The following is a 24,358-nucleotide window of genomic DNA, read 5'->3' as shown; positions in this document are numbered from 1 at the left end:
AGTTTCGCATTAAATGAAATGAAAGTACTAGTTTCGCATTAAATGAAATGAAAGTACTAGTTTCGCATTAAATGAAATGAAAGTACTAGTTTCGCATTAAATGAAATGAAAGTACTAGTTTCGCATTAAATGAAATGAAAGTACTAGTTTCGCATTAAATGAAATGAAAGTACTAGTTTCGCATTAAATGAAATGAAAGTACTAGTTTCACATTAAATGAAATGAAAGTACTAGTTTCACATTAAATGAAATGAAAGTACTAGTTTCACATTAAATGAAATGAAAGTACTAGTTTCACATTAAATGAAATGAAAGTACTAGTTTCACATTAAATGAAATGAAAGTACTAGTTTCACATTAAATGAAATGAAAGTACTAGTTTCACATTAAATGAAATGAAAGTACTAGTTTCACATTAAATGAAATGAAAGTACTAGTTTCACATTAAATGAAATGAAAGTACTAGTTTCACATTAAATGAAATGAAAGTACTAGTTTCACATTAAATGAAATGAAAGTACTTGTTTCACATTAAATGAAATGAAAGTACTTGTTTCACATTAAATGAAATGAAAGTACTTGTTTCACATTAAATGAAATGAGAGTACTTGTTTCACATTAAATGAAATGAAAGTACTTGTTTCACATTAAATGAAATGAAAGTACTTGTTTCACATTAAATGAAATGAAAGTACTTGTTTCACATTAAATGAAATGAAAGTACTTGTTTCACAATTAATTAAATAAAAGTAAAAAAGTTTCAAATCAATAAAATCGAAGTAGAAAAAATTAAAATTAATGAAATCAAAGTAGAAAAGTTTCAAATTAATGATACAAAATAGAAGTTTCAAATTAATGAAATGATAGTACCATTGTTCGAAACAAATTACGAAATGCGGTTAATTGAAATATAAAAATCCACAAGTGGTTCGGTGTATAATTAAAATTTAGACGTGTTATTTTTGGGCCGTCACAACCGACACCTAGAGGATTTAAATTGACTCATTGTAAGGACAAATTTATGACGGTGATGCGGGATTAAGCAAGAAATAAAGGTTTTCTGGTTAATTGTAAATAAAAACTGTTCACTCGAAACTACAGACGCTAAATTTCGGACGTAACTACGGGCAAAGGAAGACACATTACCATAAAACTGCAAATTTAAACGACGGGAAATTGAAATCGGGAATGCCTAGAGATAAATTTACGCCATCGATTCAGCCCGTTAAAGAAAGCATCACAACGTTACAGTTATCTAACGACATCAATACAGCGACTAAACGGGCCAGAAAGTCAAGAATGGTGAAGAAAATAATACAAAAAAGAAGCTGTAATAGAACGTGGCGCTGTGAGCTAGCCTACGAAAGCGAAAACTATTGTTAATGTTCTGGTTAGGCCATATTTCGATATTTTTAAGAATTTTTAATTTTTTCCCCGCATTATGGGGGCTCATATTTACCCGGGGATCGCCCCCTCCCCAAATATGGGTCGGGGTATTCGTACCGTCAAAGCAAAGAGAACAAGGGTCACCCCGTATAGGGGGCATATCCGAAATTTTAAAGAGTAAGAATTTAAGAATTTGGGCCAGACTATAAAGTTCTTTCAATAAAATGCTAGAAAGTAGGAGAATTATATTTTTATCCGTCACCCGATCTTTTTATGGAACTAACAAATGCGAGGGGCTCTTACAGTTCGAATATATTATAAAGAAAAGGTAAAATGGTTGGGGCTTTTTTTTTTCAAATACAAATATTTCAATTCCTGGTGTCGTTCAAAGTATATTTCTCCCCATCTTGATAAAAAAGAGCCGATTTTCCGGCAGAATGCGTAAGAATCCAGCCCGATATCGCAGCTATTCCTCCCCGAAATCGCTCAATGGGAACGGTTACAATTTTGCCGCCTAGGCTGCTTTGTACCGGTATACGTCTTAGTCAAAATATAATTCAGGCAGCCCACTAATCTATTCAACGCTACGCTTTTTCTATAACGGTTGATCAACAAATTGGTAGACGTCTTAAGTCATTGAGATGAACGTTAACAAGGTTTTCACAATAATTCCAGATTACCAGAATTTTGCCTGATTTCCAATTACCTTGTTAAGGTCTGAATTTAATTTTATATTTGACTTTTATCAGAAGTAAATGAAATGAAAGTAACTCAATGTTTTTATTCCATTGTATTTACAGTAGAATTACCTTCGTAAAAGTGTCAAGATAAATTTATATTTCCTGAACTGTCCTTAACTTAGTAAGTAGATTTACAAGTTCCCTTACTTTTCCTGACCTGTGGCGGCCCAGTTAAATATGGGAAACATAGGAGCCACTAGGAACGTCTATAGTAACATGGACAAAACTAAATATCAATTTATTATTTACTCAGCTTATAATTAAGTTATTAACATTGAAATTTGATATGATATTTAGGTCCTTTATTAAGATTAAATGGATGGTTGGTTTGGTTAAAATTCAAATCTACTATAGATAATTTAAGTGCGTTCATTAAAGACTTGTTCGCGAAAAGAACCAGACGTTTTTTTTTCCAATCTTTGACTCGCTATAACAATTCACTAGTGGTTGATACAACATATTTATAATTAATAAAAAATAAGTGAATGTACAAAATATTTCAGAGTTGAAATTTAAAAATTAAAATTACCTCTGATAGATTTGTCGGAAGGTCTTAGAAATTGTGGGCAATATTTCACTTTTTATACTTCGTTTGTAACGCTTTCTTTGAACAGATATATTTCAATTATATATTAAAACTATAAACAAAGCGTGTACAGACGGAGAAAGGCGAATATTTGAAATGACTAAGTCATTAAACGAAGACCGCCGAACGGAAAATTCTCGAACTGTTGTACGTACGAAGAGAATTAGGAATGTTACGAATTTCTTTTTGATCGCGAGTCTTTTCATTTTACGACTAAATTTGCTATTGAGGCGAAAAATATATATAACCGTAAAAAAAGACGAATACGTAATTATCGTTTATATATACGTTGAGATTTTGCAAGGATCAAAGTTTTTATCGAGATGATCGAGCGAAAAATCACGGCGAAATATCTCTTATTTATTTATACGCATTTATAAAAGTTGATAAAGTTCAAGATCGAGAAAATATTACGGTTTCCAAATTTGTAAAGGAAGTTATTATTTCTGCTGAGTTGAGGAATTATTTTATATACCTAAATATTTTATAGCTTGCACGAAAAATACCAATTTATCACGCCTCGGAACCCAAGGAGGACTGAAAAATAAAATAATTTAACGCGTTTGCTTTAGTTCAATCGGGTTAAAGATTGCGAAGGGGGGGGGTGACATTTTGGTTAGAAAAACCATTTAATTGCACGTTATTTAATTTCTAAAAATGTAAATATGGCGTAGCAATGAATTTAGGTACAAAGGTGTTTGAATTGATTGGGTGGGGACTTAAACCCAGGGTGAGTTTTCACTTCAGCAGACATCTTTTAAGCTCGGGCTTCCGTTGAATTCCATATTTATTCCATTATTATATTTCCATGTCTATTCTATATATAATATGTTGGCATTTCCATGTCTATTCTATAGATAATATGTTGGCATTTCCATGTCTATTCTATAGATAATATGTTGGCATTTCCATGTCTATTCTATAGATAATATGTTGGCATTTCCATGTCTATTCTATAGACAATATGTTGGCATTTCCATGTCTATTCTATAGATAATATGTTGGCATTTCCATGTCTATTCTATAGATAATATGTTGGCATTTCCATGTCTATTCTATAGATAATATGTTGGCATTTCCATGTCTATTCTATAGATAATATGTTGGCATTTCCATGTCTATTCTATAGACAATATGTTAGCATTTCCATGTCTATTCTATAGATATATTTACAGCTATACAAATCCTCTAGTCATTTTGAATAAAACGCTTAATCTTAGCAGCTTACTAAATAAACAACTTGAAAAAAACTAAGCAACACATTCAACATTAAAGAATAAATGTGTACAGTATAAAGCTAATAAAAATATTCAAATTTTCTACTAAACATTTAAAAGAACATTAAAGTATAAATAATGATGAACTTGAATAACTCGTAACAACGATATAGAGAAAACGATTCTAGAATGGTAAATTGTTAACATTAGAGGGTAAAAACCATCGTTACTTCGGAAGCGACCCTAAACAATTACAGTCACTTCTTTACAACAGCGGCCAAATCCGCATCTTTCTAAGGATGTGATTTTTTTAGCTAAATGAAAAATATGACTGGATTCCGCATCATTTCCAACACACGATATATTACAGACTTGAGGCAATACACGTACCACGCTTTTTAGATTCCAGGAAAATGCGTGGAATATATAAAAGATACAGTATTCCCGAATGTACGGCGCTCAATGGAACTCCGGCAAATGGAATATTCTCTTCATTAGAAACAATTGCGAAAAGGCATATTGAACTATTAACATCTTAGATATTCGCCAGCCAATGATATCTTTAACCTTCACTACAAAATACCGGGTTTCAATTTAAAAAATGTCTTATCCGCAGACCGATACTTTCTACAGAATTTAATGAAAAAAGTTACTTTAGCCGTATAGATAATTACGGAAAATTGCATTTTTTAAAATGGCAGTCTTATAAGATTGTGTTTTCCTACTTTTAATTACTTTATTTTAATGATTTGGTCGTACTTGTCAACGGCTAATTTGTGTAATAATTTATATTTTTTTGGCTACTTTGTTTCATTACTATGTTCAGACGATCCATCTTGAATCATGGTCGAATATGAGGAGGGGGGAAGGAATTACGTTAGCGGGGGGGGCGCTTCAGAAGACGTCAGATTTGAACCACCAATGAAATACGGGGCTGGTTTGATTTTTTAGGAGAAGGGAGCTTACTGTTAGAGAATTCGAAGGATTGGGAGGAAAGCCTCAACAAAGTAATTTACTTTAAATATAAATACATTCTTAGTAAAACATAAAATAATAAAATAATTAATAAAGTCAAATAAAATAAAAATAAAATAAAAATAAATAATAAAATAATAAAAATAATAAAAATAATAATAATAAAATAATAAAAATAATAAAAATAATAATAATAAAATAAGAAAAATAATAAAAATAATAATAATAAAATAAGAAAAATAATAAAAATAATAATAATAAAATAAGAAAAATAATAAAAATAAATAATAATAAATTAAAAATAAATAATAATAAATTAAAAATAAATAATAATAAATTAAAAATAAATAATAATAAATTAAAAATAAATAATAATAAATTAAAAATAAATAATAATAAATTAAAAATAAATAATAATAAATTAAAAATAAATAATAATAATAATAATAATAATAATAAATTAAAAATAATAATAATAATAATAATAATAATAATAATAATAATAATAATAATAATAATAATAATAATAATAATAATAAAATAATAAAATAATAAAATAAAATAAAATAAAATAAAATAAATTTTAATAGTTATTATAAATCAATTTAGTTTGTTGACCTTAAATTTGTTATTTGGTCCAGAATCTAATCAAGCAAGGATAATTCAACTGAATTGAAATTGTTGTGAAGTTCAGATTTAATTTAAATGTACCCTTTACCGTGGCGCTTTCTATCGTGCAGTGGCGAAACTAAATTGGTGCTGGCAGGGCTCCAAGCCAATTGTGCTCAAAATAATATAGGAATTATAGGATAAATATACCAAAATTATAATTATAAATATAAATAATTATAAACGACTTCATAGCCAATTTTGAGGAGTTCTGTAGGGGTAAAATTTAGAAATATAACCATTAATTTTAACTGTTTTAAAATATTGGTGGAGTGAGCATAATCCTTTAAAAAATTAATTAATCTACTAACTATTGACATTTAATTTGACATTATCTTGAAAATTTCGATATCATAAATATGAATGACAATAAGCTATCGAGTGACTTGTAAAGTTAAAATTCATTGATTTTACATTGTTAAATGATAATGATAATAATAATAATGATAATAATAATAATAATAATAATAATAATAATAATAATAATAATAATCAGCTAGGCTAATACTCGAGGCACCACCTTAGGCCTAAGTCATCAAGCGACTTTTGAAGCCTTTAATTCCGGTGGCCGGGTTACAATGCGTAGGAGGGTGGTGGCAAGCTCTTCATGCCACGCGAGCCAACAGCTCCCTACACTCACTATTACCGTTAACCTCAGCAAGTATGAGAATATATGATTCAAATAGGCATTATAAGTCGCTAGATTACTTGAGCCTAAGGTGGTGCCAAAGGTATTAGCCTAGCTGATTATTATTATTAATATTATTATATGTCAAGATCCTTCAAAGCCGCGACATTAGCGTCCTTAATTGTTACTAAATTCTCGCAATACATGTAAATGACAATATACTTATATTACGATTAAAATTAACAAATTAAAAAATGCCGGAAAATGACCATAAATATTTCTTGTTTCTTCGCAAAGATCTATTTGGGTTGCAAAAAAACCGTCATTATTCAAAAGAAAAACCAGTTTAATGGTATTGGAATGACAAACTATAACTAAATTAAACCGCCAATGGCAAAACGAAAATAATTATAATTACGGATCATTGTTACGTATATCGCTAAAATATTGTATAAAAAACGATGAGAGTCCTCCAAGTAAAATTATCAAAAAAAACACCAATAAAATTTCCTTTCCCGGGTTAAATGGAAAAACTTAAATGAATTTTCTAACAATATTTTCCATCACATACAGCGTCATAAATATTAGAATCGTTAGATTAGGAATTCGCGCAAGGTTATTCTCAAATAGATTTTTGTACCTATCTTGTAATTATATGGTCCATAATATTTTTATAAGCCGTAATACATTTCACGTTTCGACAGCAATTGGGATTATCACAATTGTTTTGGGAAAATGTAAGGTTCGGGTTGTTGCTAATAGATGGCGAAAGGGCCTAATATATATATATAAGCTCTATCAAACCACAAACGGGATTCATTGTCTGTCGATCAAGTAAATCATAGCTAAAAATACACGTACCATTTTCATTAAAAGACCGCCAAAAACGAACCAAATATAAAAATAAAAATAAATATTTTTCTAATGATTTGAAGATTAGGATTGAAAATTAAATTCGACGTAATAGAGAAAAACTAACAGTTTATGAACTTTTATTTGGAAATAGGCCGTTTATTTATCTAATCTAGAAAAAATCACTAAATGAGAAGCTCGCAGATTCTCTTAATGACTGAAGAGGGGAAGCTATCCAAAAATCTGGAGCGCCGGGATCCGTTAAAGTTAATGAAACTTCATTGGAAAAATAATTCAAGCCGATACAAGGCAAAAAAGGTGAATTAAAATAGCCCCAAAATGAACCAAAAAAAAAACCCCCCAACCCCTTAAAAATTTGGATAGAAGAGGAGTGGACTAGAACGGTTGGAAATTAAAGCCGAGCCAAAAGGCCGTTTCGGAAAAACCGAGTAATTTCAGATATTCAAACGATGTCAATTACCCATCAATAAAAATCCAGCGAGTGCAAAAAACGTAATTCCAGTGTCATTTAAAAGGCTCTGAAATCGTTGTTTGGGCTATTTACAATCATTACCCCAAAAGAAGCTGAAAAACAGCCAATGCGCCATTGTTCCGGCTGCGCTGCAAAAGCCACTAGTTTATAACAAAACCGTGGATTCCTAGAAGTTTTTATTGGGGTGGGAGCGACCACTTTTTCCTCTCATTTAATCAGTTCTAGTTTTTTTTTTGGTGGGTGTCTTATCTCGAAGCGGCGAGGGAGGGGAATTTCTGTAAGCTATTCCTCGCACCCTTTCGTCTCCGTTAGGAAGATACTGCAGTCCATTGCGATAGCCGATAAGCGGCCGTATTATACAGAAGAGTTCAATTATACAAAGAAGGTTAAAAGTACTTTCGAATACAGTTATTCAACGCCGCCATTTTTTTGGGAGATTTTCTAAGTAACTTCATTTTTTAACCTCCAAAAACATTCTGGGATTTTTTTTTATTAAATTTAAAAATTGGGGAATTAAATTTAAAAATTGGGGAATTAAATTTAAAAATTGGGGAATTAAATTTAAAAATTGGGGAATTAAATTTAAAAATTGGGGAATTAAATTTAAAAATTGGGGAATTAAATTTAAAAATTGGGGAATTAAATTTAAAAATTGGGGAATTAAATTTAAAAATTGGGGAATTAAATTTAAAAATTGGGGAATTAAATTTAAAAATTGGGGAATCAAATTTTTCCCCTTCGCGCCGCCGAAAAAATTCAACGCCGCCGAGAATTTTCGCAAAAGCCGACGCCGACCCAAATCAAATCGGCGCTATGCTCTATATAGAGTACGCAGTTTGGGGTAAAAAAGCAACAAAATCTCAATTCAATAGATGTTAAACAATTTTTTTTTGATTCAGGGTGACCAGGGAAAGGCATTGAAAATGTTATAGGAAAAATAGGAATTTTAGAGGGCGTATTATAGGAAATAAAATAGGCGTATTATAGGAAATAAAATAGGCGTATTATAGGAAAATATAGGAAACTAAACAGGCGTATTATAGGAAAATATAGGAAACTAAAGAGGCGAATTATATGAAAATATAGGACATTAAATAGGAAAATATAGGAAAAATAATAAGGTAATTATTGCATCTCGGTATACTTTGACTCGAATCACCTAGAATATTTATTTTTTTATACACTGCTTTCTTGCATTATTGAATCCCTTAGCTGATTTACAAAGCCCGTACATTTCCAGATTTTGTTTGAAAGTGGCAGTGTTTTCACTAGATGTTCTATGACACGCGCACAAAAAGATTCTTTCATTTTCCAAAGACCGCGAAATTATAGGAAAATAGGTGAAAATAAAGGAATTTATAGGATGGCATTAAAAATATAGGAAATATAGGGAGTCTGGTCACCCTGTGGATTTGGTCGTTCAGTTGCTTTATCCAAGTTGAAAAGGCTAAAAAATCTATTTATGTTTGGTAATTAACTCCTTGAATTTTACTGCAAAGGATATCCAAAGTGAAATTAAAATTACAATATAAAAATATATTATAAAACATTTAATTGAACACGTTGTTGGCTTTAAAAATAACCTTTTAATTTCAATATATTCCTGAATAGTTAGATGTGGTTATCCTATTTGTACACCCCAGGGGATCAGGGGATTGGTCTATCACTTTTAAAAATAGTGCGTCCATGATCCTAATTGATTAGACAGTTTAATTAATTTAAAAGGGAAAACCATTTCAACGAAATTTAGAACGTTAATAGTAAAAAATTGCACTTTGAAAGTTAGATCAACATAATTAAATTTTGCAAATAAATATTTTAAGTTTTGGTAAAAATAAATACATTATTACAGGTTTTTACATTTCTAAATTTTCGTTTGTACGTGTCATGCAAACATTATAAGATAGTTAATACTTTTCCACGAAAGTCAATATAAATAGTTAATATACGCATTTTGCGAAAACCTTGCTCCGAGAGGAAATGACTTGATAATTACCGTATTTAATTACATTCCGTCAAATAAGGGAATATACTTAAAAATCAAAACCCTTTAAAAGTGGTTTCCGATAAATTTTCTACATACACGGAAAAAAAAGTAGCGAATGTAATAACCATTATCAAAAATATTTTTCATGAAGTCGAGGATACGAAGTGGAACCTTGTAATATTTTCTAATACGTTTAATCGACCTATATGTTGGGGGCTCAAATTATCAGAAAACTCAAAATTATAAAGCGAATAACATTAATTAAAATAAAACGTTACGTTTATTCGGACGAAAAATGAAGTATATGTACCATCATAAGTAACATAACTTTGTAAGAATGACACTTTTTATTCTGCCGAAGCTATTTTGTTTCAACAAAGAGCATAAAAATCATTAAGTGGGGAAAAAACTGTTGGTAGCCTTTGAAAGTGTCAGCTAAAATTGCCTATTTGAAGGTTTAGCCAAGACTTATTGAAAATTTACACGATCCAAACCTTTAAAATAAGAATTAATTTATTTCCACTTCTGCAGGTACATATTGTCGAATTTAAGTCCTATCTGTTTTTTTTGCTGCTGCCAGTAATTGTGCTTTCAATGGCCTGATTCTTTTAATGTCATAACAATTACGTTACTTATGGTCTTACATATTTAAAAAAAAAATTCGTCAAAGTGGAGGCGGGTAGAGATGTAAATTACTCCGCGACAGATTATCGATGGCCTGATTCTTTCAATGTCATACTTATAACTATTACGTTACTTATGGTCTTACATATTCAAAAAATATATAAGATAAAGTTGAGGGGGGGGGGGGGTAGATAAACAGAACGATGTACAAGCAGAGTTTGACCGCGTTTGTCGCTTGACTCTGTATGAGAGACCTCAATTGCAAGGAAAGAACGGGTTAAGAGATTATATGTAAAAATGGTGTACAGTTTCAAATTTATGAATTAAATATTTGTGTTAAAAAATATCCGAATTTTGGGGAAAAAACTTAAGGGAGGGTTTCAATATCCGATAAACCGACGAAAAATCCCCTTTTTATAATGAAAATAATCAAATTGGAAACGGTTTAGAGTTACTTCAAAACCTCAAAATGTTTCCAGAGATTTAGTTTGCATAATCACGCTCTATTTTTTATTAATGTGTTTTTTAAAGTTTTCTTGATATTAGAGCGTTTGGTTATTGAGTAAACTTAAAAAATGTAAACGTGTTACCTAAATAAAATATACGATTGATTGATTGTCAAGGATATTTTGACAGTGTACCTAATTTCTGAGATCCTGAATATCTATATTTTTTCAGGGTAATACGAATAATATTAATAATTCGGAAATTACGAATAATATTATTATTATTAGCATTGTATTAGGAATAATATTATTAGTATTAGCATTGTATTACTAATAATTATAATAAGTATTGTACTACGAAAAATAATAACTAGTATTGTACTACGAAAAATAATAACTAGTACCGTATTACAAATAATAATTAGTATCGTATTACGAATAATAATTAGTATCGTATTACGAATAATAATTAGTATCGTATTACGAATAATAATTAGTATCGTATTACGAATAATAACTAGTATCGTATTACGAATAATAACTAGTATCGTATTACGAATAATAACTAGTATCGTATTACGAATAATAACTAGTATCGTATTACGAATAATAACTAGTATCGTATTACGAATAATAACTAGTATCGTATTACGAATAATAACTAGTATCGTATTACGAATAATAACTAGTATCGTATTACGAATAATAACTAGTATCGTATTACGAATAATAACTAGTATCGTATTACGATTAATTAGTATTGTATTACGATTAATTAGTATTGTATTACGATTAATTAGTATTGTATTACGATTAATTAGTATTGTATTACGATTAATTAGTATTGTATTACGATTAATTAGTATTGTATTACGATTAATTAGAATTGTATTACGATTAATTAGAATTGTATTACGATTAATTAGTATTGTATTACGATTAATTAGTATTGTATTACGATTAATTAGTATTGTATTACGATTAATTAGTATTGTATTACGATTAATTAGTATTGTATTACGATTAATTAGTATTGTATTACGATTAATTAGTATTGTATTACGAATTAGTATTGTATTACGAATTAGTATTGTATTACGAATTAGTATTGTATTACGAATTAGTATTGTATTACGAATAATTAGTATTGTATTACGAATAATAATTAGTATTGTATTACGAATAATAATTAGTATTGTATTACGAATAATAATTAGTATTGTATTACGAATAATAATTAGTATTGTATTACGAATAATAATTAGTATTGTATTACGAATAATAATTAGTATTGTATTACGAATAATAATTAGTATTGTATTACGAATAATAATTAGTATTGTATTACGAATAATAATTAGTATTGTATTACGAATAATAATTAGTATTGTATTACGAATAATAATTAGAATTGTATTACGAATAATTAGTATTGTATTACGAATAATAATTAGTATTGTATTACGAATAATAATTAGTATTGTATTACGAATAATAATTAGTATTGTATTACGAATAATAATTAGTATTGTATTACGAATAATAATTAGTATTGTATTACGAATAATAATTAGTATTGTATTACGAATAATAATTAGTATTGTATTACGAATAATAGTTAGTATTGTATTATGAATAAAATTTAAATGGTAAGTTATTATGAATCAAATTTAAAAGGTAAATTATTATGAATAAAATTTAAAAGTTAAATTATTATGAATCAAACATAAAAGTTTACTTTAACGATCAACTGATGGCACCACCAAAATGTACAGTAAGGTGTCGATCATTTTTAGCGTGGCGTTACGAGTTCAGTGGGTTGTTAAGTGGACAGCTATTGGACGTAGATGAGAAAACCCAGTGAGTGAACCGATTAAGCCCTCGCGCCTGGCGGTCGTGGCGGATGGACTGAAGGTTCCGTTTCCCCGCAATAAAAGGGACGCCGCTTCATTTCTACGGTATATATAATTCTTTTCGGAAACAGAAAACTAAACTAATTAACAGCTGAAAGTACAATCGGAGCGATAACTTTATAAAGAGCCGCTAAGCCGACTCAAAAACCAACACACAGGACGCGCGAATGTAATCGATTAAGATTTCCATTAATAGCTTTTAATTAAAATACTTATTGGCTACAGTACCAGCGTCTTCCTTGATACTTCCACCGCGACAGGATTATAATAAGCATCTAGCAGACGCCACCAACGGAAACGGTAAACGAGGGGGAAGAGTAATTCCATGTCCGGCCTTGTATAGCTGCTTAAACCTGTTAAGATTCATTCATTCGTTCGTTCAAATGACGATGGGCAAAGCGTTTTTTTGTTACTATTTCGAAGATTTATTTGGAAATATTTTGGAAATTTTACAAATAATTCTAGTTATAAATCGAAATTTAAAAAAAAAGATTCATATCGGAATACCAATAACTTGATGATACAACTTTTAAAATTAATTTTTGGAGCTAATTAGTTTCAAGCAGAATTTGGGAGCTAACCACAAAATTTTGAAAATATGAATTTCAATAACGAAATTTTGAAAAAATGGATTTCAATAACGAAATTTTGAAAAAATGGATTTCAATAACGAAATTTTGAAAAAAAAAAACGGATTTCAATAACGAAATTTTGAAATGATGGATTTCACTAACGAAATCTTGAAAATGTAAATACGAATTTCAATAACGAAATCTTGAAAATGTAAATACGAATTTCAATAACGAAATCTTGAAAATGTAAATACGAATTTCAATAACGATATTTCGAAAATACGGATTTCAATAACGATATTTCGAAAATACGGATTTCAATAACGATATTTCGAAAATACGGATTTATATTGATATTTTAAAAATACGGATTTCAATATCGATATTTTGAAAATGTGGATTTCTCTAACGAAATTTTGAATTTTTAAAATATAAATTTCAATACAGAAATTTTTAAAGTATAAATTTCAATACAGAAATTTTTAAAACATAATTTTCAATACAGAAATTTTTAAAGTATAAATTTCAATACAGAAATTTTAAAAGTATAAATTTCAATAAATTTTTTTTTAAATTTTTAAAATATGGATTTCCATAAAAATATTACCAAGTTGGAAACCTCATTTTGGGAAAATGTGTAAATATTTCAAACAATTTTTTTCCAATTCCGTCACTTTTTCGCTCCACTCAAAGGCACTTATAATAAGAGACGCTCGTTACGCGTATAACGACATTCCTTATCGGCAATACCGCGTATGAAAGAAGTCGGTATCGCTTTCCGTCCTAGCCTGCAGTCCACCTCCAGCCGCACTTGAGACAGCCATATCATCGCGTAACAGTTGACACTTCACTTCGACCCAGCGAAATATAGCATGTCCAAAATCAGCAATTTTTTTGGGGTATACGTTTTCTTTTTTAACGAGTTCTTAAAAATAGAAAAATATTTGAGTTTTTCCCTCTAAATTGTTTGCTCAGCTATGTCATCCTCATTACCGAACCAGAGCACTTTCGGGGGAACGAGAAATATCACGAGACATCTTTTTCCATCGCGAAGATGACTCGGAGGATGGAGATGAGACGAGTCTGTCATATCTCATACCGCCGCCTCCGAGAGAGGGGGGCCTGGAGAGGGGGACCGCGGCCACCTCAAACAGTCGCTTCCTTTTATTATATAAATATATATATTTTTGCCAGGGGTGGTGAAAAGGAGAAGTTTTTCCGATACTTAAAAAAGCTTAACGCGTATAACGAACAAGATATAAGTCGAACTAATAAGTCCACGTGGATTTAGAAGGACAGATTAAAGATTTCTATTTCCAGGGGAACTTTACGCTCTAATTTGGCCATGCCAAACGATTGCGTTTCTTAATGGTTTATAATTCTAACGATATAATTAAATTTGTTGGTATGGCCTTATTTCTCCGGTAACTTTATTATAGGGGTTTCCATAAAACATGGGCCAAATAATGATAAATCCAGGACATGACTATGCGAAAAACCCGTCCAATAGCGCTAACATGCACCCGACCACTATTGCCCCCTATTGGGAAAAATGCGCGATCGCGGACCTACGTCATTTTAGGGGCAGTTTTCAAAAATAATACACGTGGTCGTCATTTAGTGTGGTTATAAATGTAAGTACTTATTTTTATACGTACTAAGTTCATAATTAGTATAATATATATAATTATATAATACTTTCCTAGAATAGTTAAAATTAATCTAAAACTGAGAGGCCAATATGGCAGGATTTTTGAATAACAACCGCCACTTATTTCCGAATTCCGACTTAGTCAACACTAGATGGCGTTCGGGAAACCGGAAATTTCTGCTTGATTTGGCTCCCAATTTTTTTTTATTTGCACCTTTTCCCCACCTACTAAAATGGCCGCCCGTTACTTTTGGTGGACGACCGATTTAGTACGTGTGAAGGTACCAGAGTCATGTGCTGGATTTATCATTATTTGGCCCAGGTGAGTAAATGTTTTTTCTACATCACAAGCTACAGTTGTTGAAGATAGAGGCGCTAGCGCGCGCTCGAGTCGATCAAGATTTTGGAATTTGAAGTCCACGTGCGAAACGCGCGTGCCAATAAAGTACTAATAAGCTTAATTTCGTGACGCAGAGAAAAACATTTTATATTGTAATTTATTTATTTTATTTTATGCAAACACCTGTTAGTCGTGTATTACATTTCATTAACGAAAAATATCGTTTACTAGGGCTATGCGATTGGCGGTTTTAGGCAATCGAGTCGATTATCGAGTATCAAATTTTTTTTCATCGAGTATTCGAGTCGAGTAATATTCGAGAACTCGATTAAGGGGAAACTTTCTCTTAGTTGCAAAAACCACTCTTTGAACTTTGAAGCAACGAGGATAGAAAAAACAAATACTCGACTATAGTTTAGAGAGCAGAGCTCTTATTCGAGTAATCGGGTAGCCGAATATACAATTTTTTGGTACTCGGTAATCGACGAGTATTCTCCCATTACTTATTCAAAAATGTATTTCTGTTAATATGCGTTACTTCAAAATTTAAGGTTCAAAAAGGTAACGTTTCCACAATTCAAACCGAACATTTTAAATTTCAGAAAAATTTCCAAAACAATCTCCTTATACTTTTCCATATTTCACCAAAATACCCCGTAAAGTATCGCCCCCTATCGTAGCAACGGGGCGAAATTTTTGAAATTGGTCCGGTGATATTTCGCAGTTTAACCGGCGAAGAAAATTACTCTTAAATCTTTCTAAAATACTCAAAATAGCTAAAATTTCTGTTAATATACATAATATAGGTGTAAGTTTTTAAATTTTTACCTAATTATGTTTAATACAAAAGGTAATTATAATAATTAAAGAAATAAAGGTTAACGCTAAGCCTCGGTCAGTTATTCCCCGTTGAAAACCTCAACTTATCGGTCTAGCTACTAGGTCATATCAGGAAACTATAGAGGTATACACTTGGAATGTCTAAGTTTCCATTGGGACGGTGATACGAAAGCGCGTCGAGAAAAAGGAGGGGCTTAAATACGTCAAGTAAGACGTAACACGACATTTCAAATTCATTGGCTGGAGGATTGACGCGAAAAGAATGCGTCGTCATGGTAACAAATACTCGATCTTCCCGCCCAAAAAAGGCTTATAAAATGACGGATTTGAAAACCTCAATTTGTTAAAGTACTTAATATTTTGATGTAATTATAACGTTCTTCGCGAAAGAAGCGTAGTGATACCTAATTTCAGGTATTTGTATGGTTATAAAAGAGATAATCAGGTAAGCTAATAATATAATAACCATGACTAGGGTTATTGACGAATAAGGGTAGCGAGGCGCGAGAGTTTTTCTGGTGAGTTTTCCCGCTTTAAGACACGCCCGTTTCTGCAAGCTTCATCGCGGCCGTAAAAATCTTCCTTAGACATTCCAAGTGTATACCTATATAGTTTCCTGGTAATACAATAGAGGTTAACGGTAATAGTTAGTGTAAGGAGCTGTTGGCTCGCGTGGCATGAAGGGCTTGTCGCTACCCTACTACGCGTGGTAACCCGGCCACCTGAATTAATGGCTTTAAAAGTCGCTTGATGACTTAGGCCTAAGGTGGTGCCTTGGGTATTAGCCTAGCTGATAGCTAGAGCAGCCACTTGCTTCAAGTATAAAGTTGAACTTAAGAAAGATATTGTATCAGAAATCACTGTCCATTTAACGAGGGTTCGATTTGTGGTCAAAGCCCCGCCTATAATTGAATGGAATAATGAAATGATAATTCAAAAGCCTAAATGGAAGATTACACGGCTCAGGGCGACACAGAAAAATAATTAATCCGATAAATAGAACGCCATTTTGAAAAAACTGGTACCCTCAAATAAATCTAACAGCTTATAAGATTGAGTGTACTTCGGGAGAAAGACTAATTCAATTTAGCGCCTCCACCCCTCATTGCGGCGCTAGGTGGCTCTAGCTGCGCTATAACGCCATAATTTACACGAGGGGGGGCAAAAAAGAAAATGTAGTATAGTCTATATAACAATATCGCGTAATATCGCTTCCCTTCGCGAGTCCAGCGATACCGCGAAGAAGAATTACCCTGAGCCAGCGGCAACAGAGGGACCTCGCCCACTCCCAGAATTAATGTCCGACCATCAACCGGCTACGGAGGATTTTAACGCATAAATTTATCGCTTCAACTTTTCGATTTTTAACGGAGAAAAAATCGAGGACTATCTATATACCCTATTTATGGGTCAGTTACTGACCAGTTGACTGACCTACACGACCATTCACGTTCACTCGCTCCAACGCCGGCTTATTTTTAGTTATGAAGCGAAAATATGAGTAATGGTAATTGACTGCAACGCTCTCGACGGAGTGTTTTCATTTACGATTAAAAATGTAGATTTTTGCCGTAAGAATAGTTTATTAGAGAGTTTAAGTCCGAACGAAAAACGTGTAAGGTAAACGCGTTGGTTATTTTTTTTTATGGTTTTAGAAATATTTCAATTTAAATTTATTTTAATTTATTGTAATATTACAATTTCAAATACTCAATTGTTTAAACCTATCTGAATTTAATTTATTGAAATATTAACAATTTTGAATAATCAGTTGTTTAAACCTATTTAAATTAATTTTGTTTATTGAAATATAAACAATTTTGAATAATCAGTTGTTTAAACCTATTTAAATTAATTTTGTTTATTGATATATAAACAATTTTGAATAATCAATTGTTTAGACCTATTTGAATTTAGTTTATTGAAATATTAACAATTTTGAATAATCAGTTGTTTAAACCTATTTAAATTAATTTAATTTATTAAAATATTTACAATTTTGAATAATCAATTATTTACACCTTTTTAAATTAGTTTAATTTATTAAAATATTATCAACTTCAAATAATCACTTGCTTAGAGTTTAGACAGAGCAAATATTTAAGTCGATTTAAACATGGAAATGCCACTAGGGGTCTCTCTCGAATCCATGAACATCTATTAGGTAAATTAGTTACCAAATAATCGTAACGTGTAGACTATTTAACCTTTTCTACGCGATTTCTAGGGTGTTTTTTGATAATTTTTCCCCATTAAGCCTAACAAAAATTTAATTTATGTTAGACGCTTAATAATGGTACAGGTAATGGTTCACACCTTTTGCTCGGCCCCTTAAATTTCGTAATAACGCGAACATTCGCAAAAAAAACAGCTTTAACAGTACACGAGTTCGAAATACGTCACGGCCATAAACTACGCATCCCACACAAGTTAATAACCAGCTAGCATTTCTGAAAAATAAATTTGAATAAAGTTGAATATTATACAGAATTTTAAACAAAACTTTTTTGAGGTTTTAGGTAATCCCCCCATTATTACTTCGTAGATAACCTCAGACTAATTTTTCCTCATTTTTTCAGCGGTATATTACGCTCTGTTAATAACATTTTTTTTTAAAAACCTCCACCACTGAAATCCCGCATGCTGTATATAATAGTCGGAGTAGAGGAGAAAAAATTACAGGAGAAAGAAAAATTTAATTGCCCGATCCATCATTTGGAGCCTTGGCACTTTCGCGAAGAACAGGCCAAAATGAGAGAGAGAGAGAATTTGCGGGTTATTTGATTATATCGTATTTAACGGGCCAGGTATACAGATCCCGTACAGAAAAAGACAGTGAAAAAATATTTCACGGTGATTATTCAGATTTTCCACTTTTCTATGGGTCCTCAAAAGAGTGTAAGATGAAGATTCCGAGTGCAGATAACCCAGTCCAGTTCAGCCTGTTATAGTGCAACCTAATATTCCCTGCCAATCTGTTCTTTTCTAAGTTATTTCTTCGGAGGGGGTACTCAAAAAAGAATAAAAAATCTTCTTTCCCATATACAAAATAACGCCTTGACTGATAAGTCTTAACTTCTTAAGTCGAATATGCCAATACACCAAATACCGCAGGGTGATTGGCCCACGGGAATAATTATTTTCCCGGGCATTCATGACATCATATTCTTTTCCATTTTATAAGATATACAAAACATTTCTTTGAAGCAAAAAAAGGTCTTTATTTTTGCATTAGAAATTTTAAACATAAATATTTTAATATGTGAAATGGGGTGGCGGAGTGGTTAGCACTTTTGCCTCGCAGCAAGAGGAACCGGGTTCGATCCCAGCTTTGGGCACTGGGATAAAACTCGGAACAACTTCTTCCACGTTTAGTTTTCGAATTTCTCTTAAAAAATAGTAGCAAGAATGAGTTTGCAAGCTCTCACCCCACTGGGTAAATGGGTTTCCCCCAGAGCTCTTCGGTTTCCCCTTCCAAACAATTTGTTGGGGTTAACGGTAATAGTTAGTGTAGGGAGCTGTTGGCTCGCGTGACATGAAGGGCTTGCTACCACCCTCCTGCGCATTGTAACCCGGCTACCTGAATTAATGGCTTTAAAAGTCGCTTGATGACTTGGGCTAAAGGTGGTGCCTTGGGTATTAGCCTAGCTGATTATTATTATTGATTATTAAACACTAATCTAATGTTTAGAATAGTTTTGGAGATTTTGGTTGATTAGATGTAAGGTTCGTTATGCAATAATTCAACTTATTTAACTTACAGGGAAAGATTAGCTTAGTTAAATCGACGAACTCAGGGCAAGCGCTTCTTAAAAGATTTTTGTGTTGGCGTAAATTTCTTACATAAAAAAATAATTTAAGTTTAACAAAATAAAAACAATTATCCGGTGTACTTATTTCGCCGTCTCGAGTGAATAGTAATTTCTAGGAAAGTTAGAAATTTAAATTTAATGGTATAGCGTAGCTCCCTTACGATAACGAACCTGTGTAAAAGAAAACACTATATCAGCGAAACATGCAGCTACTTTTATACGGATTTGTTTCAAATCGTTACTATGGCAACGTTTATACAGTGAACGTCACATCCGATTTCATTGAATAAAGCGGGGCTTCATTAACGCTAAGATACCCCCCCCCCCCCGTCATCCCACTTTGATTGACAGCTCGCCTAACAAAACGACATTAGTTCCGAAAGGAAAATATAGAGGGAGTTGCCATCTCGTCCAGGGAAATTTAAGTAAATAAAACACGTCGATTCATGGTAGGTAATTTCAACTACCATTCAGTACGAAAAAGTGACGTTTGTTTTAAAAGCTATAATTAATATTTAACACCACAGTGTTTTTCCAGGTTTTCCACAACTGAAGTCATTTTCGCTAGCTAATTTGCAATATCAATTTATTTTACATGGCTACTAGATTACACATAAAAGTATAAAATAATTAATAATAATTATATTATATTATACTATATTATATTATATTATATTATATTATATAAATAATAAAAATTTGATTATCAATAAAAGTGAACCGAAGGAAAACTAAATTCCCCGACTTTTCAATCGATTCTTAAAATTCCAGACTTCAAGAGCCATTTTCAAATTCCGGGACCTTTAGACCCATTTTCAAACTTCCCAGACCTATAGACCCATTTTCAAACTTCCCAGACCTATAGACCCATTTTCAAACTTCCCAGACCTATAGACCCATTTTCAAACTTCCCAGACCTATAGACCCATTTTCAAACTTCCCAGACCTATAGACCCATTTTCAAACTTCCCAGACCTATAGACCCATTTTCAAACTTCCCAGACCTATAGACCCATTTTCAAACTTCCCAGACCTATAGACCCATTTTCAAACTTCCCAGACCTATAGACCCATTTTCAAACTTCCCAGACCTTTAGACCCATTTTCAAACTTCCCAGACCTATAGACCCATTTTCAAACTTCCCAGACCTATAGACCCATTTTCAAACTTCCCAGACCTATAGACCCATTTTCAAACTTCCCAGACCTATAGACCCATTTTCAAACTTCCCAGACCTATAGACCCATTTTCAAACTTCCCAGACCTATAGACCCATTTTCAAACTTCCCAGACCTATAGACCCATTTTCAAACTTCCCAGACCTATAGACCCATTTTCAAACTTCCCAGACCTATAGACCCATTTTCAAACTTCCCGGACCTTTAGACCCATTTTCAAACTTCCCGGACCTTTAGACCCCCGTTCAAATTCCGGGACTTTAAGACCCACTTTCAAATTCCGGGACTTTAAGACCCACTTTCAAATTCCGGGACTTTAAGACCCACTTTCAAATTCCGGGACTTTAAGACCCACTTTCAAATTCCGGGACTTTGAGATCAGGAATACAATTAAAATCCGACATGTTACGCGTATAAGTTTTGCATTTCCTGTGAACTATAATTATAGTTCACTTTAATTTAATTGCCAATTAAGGGTATGAATGGATGCGTTTCTAATTAAACGCGACGTTAATTATTTTAATGATCAACATCAAACAATACATTTACGCCACCAATACGAATTATTTGACTAAAATTACATTAATTACTATAATTACAGAATTTATTACAATTAATATTGATAGTTGCCTAATTATTTCCGATTATTCTATTAATTTTATTTAAAAGTGACGATTTTAGTAAATAATTAATTATAATTATATTGATAGCAATCAAAATAGTTTTAAAATTTGAGCAAAATGTTGAAAAACAATAAACAATGGCAAATTTAAAATATTTAATTTAAATTGAATTTAGTGGAATTCAATTTAGCTGATGAAACCAAAGGGAAAATTTTTATTTAAGTTCAATAAATGATTTTAATTTTTAAGTAATTTCCAATTTTCTCGCACATTATATATTCATTTTAAAAATTATTTTTGTACTAATAATTGATAACCAAAGTGGTTCAAACCTTTCTCAACGTAAATAGAAAATGAAATTAAAGATAAACAAGTTTTAACTAAACAAGTTTTAACTTTTCCTTCAAGGCGAAGAATTGTAACATTGTAACATGGTCACGGCAACCGTCAACGAATTCTCCAGTGTTATACGTATTCATCATTGAAGCGTTTATTTACACGCAGTTTGTCACGTACAAGCTTCTAACTGAAGTTAATACACGCTTTTTTTTTCGAATTAATAATCCGTAATTTTTGGAAAATGTTGAATTTACTACCATGGTAAATAATCCATTTAGATTCACTGTTACAATGTATTTACAGTATTTATCGCAGCAGCTTGATAAAGCCCTTTTTGTAAAAAGAGCAAAATTTGAAAATATTTTATTCAAAAACTAAATCGTCTATTCCAAAATGGTTGTTTCTATATTAGAAATGGTTCCCCGCTATAGAAATAGACCATTTCAAATTGGTATACGATCAGTCTTTTACATGACATTATCGCGTTTGTCAAATATAAAAAGGCTAATTATGTTCGTGTAGTCTCAGAATTTCGCCGATCATACGTTAAATTGTATAAATTCATTTATAATACTTGCTATAGGATAATTTCCGGGCGTTTTCAAGTTGTATTGAACAAAACGCATCCGGAGTCAGGACAAACATGGATTTAAAATCGACACCCAAATATAGTCTTTTTAACAGATAACATCCGTCACTTCCAGAAGGAAAAATATCCCTAATACAAGAACGATTTCAAACTTAAAACGGGTGAAAATGCATCAAATGATTTCGTTAATTTATTTCCCATAAAACGTTATAATATTGAATCAGCCGCGGTAATGCCGGAAAATATTTTAATAAATTGAATTTCACTATATTTGAGAAATTACTTTTCACTATATTTGAAATTTAAACAATAACTTCACCTTTCTTTGATAAATTACCATCCAGCCATTCTTTGGAGGTGGTGTAGACCAAGAAATTACCACCCTGCAGCCAATAGTAACTTGTTATAAAACCAGTTCAGGTATAGAACGCCACAAAAGGTGTCGAAATGGACGTAAATCAAAATATAATTTACTTGGTTTTTTTAAGGACAAAAATAAATATTAGTCTATTGTAGCCTTCGAGTTTCAAAAAACTGTCGATAAGTAATTTTAAAAGCGAGTATTATTCTTACTTTCAATCTCGCGCGAATGCGTATATAGTTAACAAAGTATTATCTATGTATTTTTTCTGATTAGAAAACAGAAAAATGACAAAATAAAGCATATTTCTAAAGGTAAAAGGGTTTAGGAGATATTTCAGAGTTTATTTGAACTAGATAAGCAAAATCTTGGCGCCAAGGCTTATATCGGCTTTTGTTCGGCTGGTAACGCGTAACGGTAAACGATACATTTTACAATTTTCGATCTTTATTTTCTTAATTTCATCAATTTTAAGTCAAAACTAAGTCTATTCAACGACAATTCTAAACGTTATTTAGTAATGACAAGGTTTTTCATATATTAGTTAAAAGACGTTATCATATATTAGTTAAAAGTTTGAAATTTGCGGGGTTACAAATGCCACAATTCACGGCAAAATGTAGCATTTTAAACTGTGAAAAATTAACTATCAAAGGCGCAATAGTCAATTTACAGTAAGCTAACGAACTAAAACTTAGATTTAATGTCGTCGTTAAAGCTTAATTACTTAATTTAACCCTATTTTTCCGAACGTTTTGGCGACTTCCCCGTATCGAGAAGTAGCGAAAAAATTCAACGCAAAAACCGTAGAACCTTATGACAACATATTGGGATTAACTAACGGGTCTATTAAACAATGTAAAACACTTACCACGGATGATCCGCAAACGGAAAAGTTTAGTTTGTACGGTTCGTATCAGCGTGACGCGAAAATTCCTGCACGCGAGATCCAAACGGCACAAATTTGGCGGGGCCGGCCGAAATCTCGTCTTTCGTCGACGCCGAGGAACTCGCGCATTCGTAATAGCGGAAACAAATGTTATTGTTATAGGGAAAAAAAATACCGTCCGTTACACTCCGAAAGCGAGAGTACTGAGGGAAAGTCAAAGCGCGCAGGCGTCCGGGAGCGCCGATTCGAGGACGAAAATCAGAGATTCTACCCGAAAAATCGTTCAGTCAGAGCGGAGTCTTCGTCGCGTCGGGTGTAGCTTCGTCGGAGTACGGTAGTCCGGGCCGAGACGCCGCGGAGGTCGGGAGTCTCGGCTTCGTCTCGCGGCGAACGGCGCGTCTCGAACGGTGGGGGGGGCAGAGCAACTCGCCGGTACGATTCTCTTCGGCGGACGGCCGAGGTAATGCGGAGTACCGTCTCGTGGCCTACTCAACCGCCAGCTACGGGGAAAATAATACGCGTCTCTGTTGTCGGATTTCGACGCTAGAGGGAGGCTCCGGCGACGTCGACGGAGATCGCGCGCGCTTTTTTTTTTTTACTTTTTCTCTGCCTCTCTTCTTTCTAATACGGATTGAAAGAAAATGGAA

At 32.1% G+C, this 24,358-nt stretch overlaps 1 protein-coding gene across 3 annotated transcripts in view; it reads right to left on the bottom strand.

The window, feature by feature from the left end:
* LOC149925009 (zinc finger protein castor homolog 1-like) overlaps nucleotides 1–24,358 on the bottom strand; it is a 184,019-nt gene that overhangs the window by 120,820 nt on the left and 38,841 nt on the right. For 2 of the 3 annotated variants that reach the window (XM_090161349.1, XM_090161352.1), the window contains exon 1: nucleotides 23,694–24,231. The exons of the other annotated variant lie outside the window; for it this stretch is intronic. The gene's annotated coding sequence lies outside the window, so the exon portion shown is untranslated. Of the gene's footprint in view, nucleotides 1–23,693; nucleotides 24,232–24,358 lie in introns of those variants that run through there. 3 annotated transcript variants of the gene reach the window in all.

This window comes from Leiobunum rupestre, chromosome 10 (genome assembly GCF_980474605.1).
Source record: "Leiobunum rupestre chromosome 10, qqLeiRupe1.1.hap1, whole genome shotgun sequence".
Taxonomy (NCBI): Eukaryota; Metazoa; Arthropoda; class Arachnida; order Opiliones; family Sclerosomatidae; genus Leiobunum; species Leiobunum rupestre.
Note: the sequence above shows the minus strand (reverse complement) of the source record. Positions and strands in the feature narration are given on the sequence as shown.